At 40.3% G+C, this 5,466-nt stretch overlaps 1 pseudogene; it reads left to right on the plus strand.

The window, feature by feature from the left end:
• Window positions 1-3,830: 3,830 nt before the first annotated feature.
• LOC103196351 lies at window positions 3,831-5,257 on the plus strand (annotated as a pseudogene).
• Window positions 5,258-5,466: the final 209 nt, after the last annotated feature.

Raw genomic sequence — 5,466 nt, forward strand, 5'->3', positions numbered from 1 at the left:
TCATCCATTTCAGGGGGTGACATATGATCAAGAACCAATGGTAATGAAGGAAAAAGTTGACACTGCACTAAAGGAACTGGTGAAAAGCAAGGGTCCAGGAATTGACAGAATACCCTTTGAGATGTTTCAACAAACAGATGCTGCACTGGAGGCACTCACTTGGCTATGCCAAGAGATTTGGAAGGCAGCTACCTGGCCAACTGATTGGAAGAGATCCATATTTGTACCCATCCCAATGAAAGGTGATCCCACAGAATGTGGAAATTACCAAACTATATAATTGATATCACACACAAGTAAAATCTTACTGAAGGTAGTTCAAAAATGGTTGCAGCACTATATTGACAGAGAACTTCCAGAAATGCAAGCTGGATTCAGAAGGGGATGTGAAGCAAGGGATATCATAGCTGATGTCAGACAGATCTTGGCTAAAAGGAAAGAATCCAGAAAGATGTTTATTTGTGTTTTACTGACTATGTAAAGGCTTTCAATTGTGTGGATCATGACATATTTGTGGGTAACATTGAGAAGAATGGGAATTCAGAACACTTGATTGTACTCATGAAACCTGTGCATAGACCTGGAGGTTGTCATTCAAACAGAACAAGGGGATACTGCATGGTTTAAAATCAAGAAGGGAGTGCTTCAGGATTGTATCCTTTCACCATACTTATTCAATCTGTGTGCTGAACAAATAATCCAGGAAGCTGGGCTATATGAAGAAGAACATGGCATCAGGATTGGAGGAAGTCTCATTAACAACCTGAGACACACAGACAACACAACTTTGCTTGCTGAAAGCGAGGATGACTTGGAGCACTTACTGATGAAGATTAAAGACTACAGTCTGCAGTATGGATTACACCTCAATATAAAGAAGACAAAAATCCTCATAACTGGACCAATAAGCAGCACCACAATGAATGGATAAAAGACTGATGTTGTCAAAGACTACATATTACTTGATTCTACAATAAATACCAATGAAAGCATCAGTTAAGACATTAAAAGATGTATTGCATTGGGCAAATCTGTTGCAAAAGACCTCTTTCAAGTGCTAAAGAGCAAAGATATCTCCTTGAAGACTAAGATGCACCTAATCCAAGCCATGGTATTTTCAATCACCTCATATGCATGTGAGAACTGGACAATGAATAAAGAAGACCAAAGAAGAGTCTATGCTTTTGAGTTGTGGTGCTGGTGAAGAATGCTGAAAGTACTGTGGATTGCTAAAAGAACTAACAAATCTGTCCTGGAAGAAGTGCAGCTGGAATGCTCCTTGGAAGGAAGAATGGCCAGACTTCATCTCACCTACTTTGGTCATGTTGTCAGAAGGGATTATTCATGTTTGGTGTGATAGTTGGAGCTGTGTGTCAACTTGGCTGGACCCCAGTTCTGTGTGGTTATTCCCATGATGGGATCAGATGACTGAGTTCTGAGTGGCCAGTCTGCCCAAGGGGAGTTTCCCTAGGGGTGTGGCCTGCTTGCAATGATATCCAAGGACAATCTGGAAGAACCGCATTCCTTCCTTAAAGAATTGGAACCCTGTGGTGCGAACTACAGACTTCCTTGAGTGAGCAGCTCACCGCTCAGCCTGGAGATCTCGGATTCATCTTTTATTGGAAACAACAACCAATATACTGCATGCCAGCTTGAATCTCTCGGCTCCCCTGTGCTTGTGGAAGCCAAGGCGGCCGCAAGCCCCATCTCCTCCAGAGACGGACTTTTCAGCTTGGACTTGTTGGCTTCTATACGCTCGTGAGCCATTTACCTAAGATAAATCTCTCTCTCTCTCTCTAAATATATATATATATATACCTTGCTGGTTTTTTGTGTTTCTCTAGAGAACCCAATCTAACACATTTGGTAAAGTGGAGGGTCAATGAAAGAGGGGAAGGCCCTCAACAAGATGGATTAACACAGTGGCTGCAGTGATGGGTTCAGGTATATTAGAGATCGTGAGCCTGGCACAGGACCAGGCAGTGTTTCGTTCTGTTGTATATAAGGTCGCTATAAGTCAGAGACAACTTGACGGCACATAACAATGCTAATGCTAATTCATATTCCATACAACTCAATGCAGAGTGTCTTTATCCTCTACTACTGCTGTTACAGAAGTACCACAAGTGTACGGGTTTAAAAACAGGAATTTATTCTCTTACATTATAGGAGGCTAGAAGACCAAATTCAGAGTGCCAGCTGTAAAGTGAAGACCCCTCAACCTGGGGGTTCAACTGTGCTTCTTATTCTGGGCCCACTGGAGATAGAGGCATCTCCCAACTCAGGCAGCTGCTGACTGCTGAGGTTAATGAATCAAGGTCAGCAGGTAAAATGACACAATTTCAAAATCAACAGAAAACACAGCAGGTCACTAGTTCAAGTCCAGGAACAATCCCAATACTGGCAGGCAACACGTCAGGCCACTGAGATGAACACTCAGCTGAAATGAAATGCAGGATCCAGATGTGCCAAAAAGCTAGAAATCTTCCTCAAAGCTTCCCCATATATACTGGAAGCAGGCCAGACCACAAAGGCAGCTAATTAGGCTACTCACAGAAGATTCCACCATGGAGGTGATCATACCATATCCAATCTCATCATGGGGAATAACTGCACCCAGCTGCCAAGCTACTCAGCTACAACTCAGCCAAGTTGACACACAACTTTAACTACCACACAGAAGAATTGTTGGCACTTTATAAGTAACATATGTCCTAGGTAAAAAGGAGTTTTCGTAGTGCAGTGGTTAGAGCATTTGACTGCTAACCAAAAGGTTGGTGGTTTGAACCCTCCAGTTGCTCTAAGAAAGAAAGATGAGGTAGTCTGCTTCTGTAAAGATTTACAGTCTTGGAAACTCTATGGGGGCAATTCTACTCTGCCCTATAAGGTCACTATGAGTTGGAATTGATTCAATGGCAGTGGGTTTTATCCTAGGTAAATGAACTCAGCCTCATAAATGAAAGAATTTGGTTTGGACACAATTATCTATGAATAAAAACATGCATAAACATCTTTCTTGTATCCTTTACAGTGAGAAGGGTGAAACTTCATCTTGTTTACTTTGGAAAGGTCATCAGGAAAGACTAATCACTGGAAAAGGACTTGAGGACAACTAACAAAAATAACCTTTGAATACTTCAGCTGAGCTGAAGTTTAAAAAAAAACATAAAGCCTTAACTTAGAGTTTAATTGTACTTTATCATCATCACTGCCTTAATGTTAAACATCTGTTTAAGTCCCCTAATAAAGGAGAATCACATATTTGTATATAAAAATCCTATGGAATGGTTCTACTCTACACATATGAAGTCACTAAGAGTTAGGATCATCTCGATGGGAACTAGCAAGAAGCAAACAAAAACTTACTGAAAGGAGAAAAAGAATAAACAAACAAGAAAAGATGAGTTAAGAAAAAAAAAAGAGTACTAAGATAATTCAGTGGGGGAAAGATAGTCTTATTAGCAAACGGTGCTGGAACAACTGGGTACTTGCAAAAGAATGAAGATGGACCACTACCTAAAACTATATTTAAAAAATAACTCAAAATGCAATGAAGACCTAAATGTCAAGTCTAAAACTATAAAACTCTTAGAATATAACATAGACATATATCTTTGTGACCTTGGATTAGGCAATGGTTTCTTAGATATGACACCAAAATCAAAAGCAACCAAAGGAAAACACTGAACATTATAAAAATTTAAAACATTTGTGCTTCAGAGAATATTATAAATAACATGAAAATAGAACCCACAGAATGGGAGAAAAATTTTGCAAATTATGTCTGATAGGGGACTGAAATCAAGAATGTCCCTTCCTCTCTGGGCAAGATGGCGGGGAGAGAGGCTGGAATGACACTAGGGCAGCCCCATCTTTCTCATCAGGAGCTGTCAAGAGTCTTGGGCGGAAGCCAGATGTTACCAAGTTGACACCACTGTCACACAAGGTCATCAGCAGACAAGCCACAATTAATATAGGTTCAATTGGTCACGTAGCTCATGGGAAATCTACAGTTGTAAAAGCTATTATCTAGAGTCCATACTGTGAGGTTCAAAAATGAACTAGAAAGAAATATCACAATCAAGCTTGGATATGCTAATGCTAAGATTTATTAACTTGATGATCCAAGTTGTCCTTGGTCAGAGTGTTATAGATTCTGTGGAAGTAGTACGCCCGATAAATTTCCTACAGACATTCCTGGGACCAAAGGGAACTTCAAATTAGTCAGATATGTTTCCTTTGTTGACTGTCCAGGCCATGATATTTTGATGGCTACCATGCTGAACAGTGCGGCAGTGATGGATGCAGCTCTTCTTTTGATAGATGGTAATGAATCTTGTCCTCGGCCTCAAACTTCTGAACACCTGGCTGCTATAGAAATCATGAAGCTGAAGCATATTTTGATTCTACAAAATAAAATTGAGTTGGTAAAAGAAAGGCTAAAGAACAGTATGAATAGATCCTTGCATTTGTACAAGGTACAGTAGCAGAAGGAGCTCCTATTATTCTGATTTCTGCTCAGCTGAAGTACAATATTGAAGTTATCTGTGAGTACATAGTAAAGAAAATTCCAGTACCTCCAAGAGACTTTACTTCAGAACCCCGACTTATTGTTATTAGATCCTTTGATGTCAACAAGCCTGGCTGTGAGGTTGATGACCTTAAGGGTGGTGTTGCTGGTGGTAGTATTCTAAAAGGAGTGTTAAAAGTGGGCCAGGAGATAAAAGTCAGACCTGGTATTGTTTCCAAAGATAGTGAAGGAAAACTTATGTGTAAGCCAATCTTTTCCAAAATTGTGTCCCTTTTTGCGGAACATAATGATCTCCAGTATGCTGTTCCAGGGGGTCTTACTGGAGTTGGAACAAAAATTGACCCCACTTTGTGCCGGGCTGACAGAATGGAGGGGCAGGTACTTGGTGCAGTTGGAGCTCTACCTGAGATCTTCACAGAAATGGAAATTTCGTATTTCCTCCTTAGATGCCTTCTAGGCGTGTGCACCAAAGGAGACAAGAAAGCAGCAAAGGTGCAAAAGCTATCTAAGAATGAAGTGCTCATGGTGAACATAGGATCCCTGTCAAAAGGAGGAAAAGTTAGTGCAGTAAAGGCTGATTTGGGCAAAACTGTTCTGACTAATCCTGTGTGCACAGAAGTAGGAGAAAAAATTGCCCTTAGCCAAAGAGTTGAGAAACACTGGTGTTTAACTGGTTGGGGTCAGATAAGAGGAGTGACAATCAAGCCAACAGTAGATGATAACTGAAGAATCCCAGTTAACTAACACATTCGGATGAAGTCAGAATTCCTCTCAACAACTTAGGGGTATATTTTCAGAGCAATACCGGGGAATTTTACCTTAGTGATAGCTATAAAGTTATTCTCATTTTTGGGTGAGAATTTTAACCTTTAGTACTATAGGGTCTACAGTAAATGTAAAAATTGGCATAATGTTGGATTAACTCTACATTTTAA

This window comes from Orycteropus afer, unplaced genomic scaffold (genome assembly GCF_000298275.1).
Source record: "Orycteropus afer afer isolate SDZICR_OR568_19922 unplaced genomic scaffold, OryAfe1.0 scaffold00065, whole genome shotgun sequence".
Taxonomy (NCBI): domain Eukaryota; kingdom Metazoa; phylum Chordata; class Mammalia; order Tubulidentata; family Orycteropodidae; genus Orycteropus; species Orycteropus afer.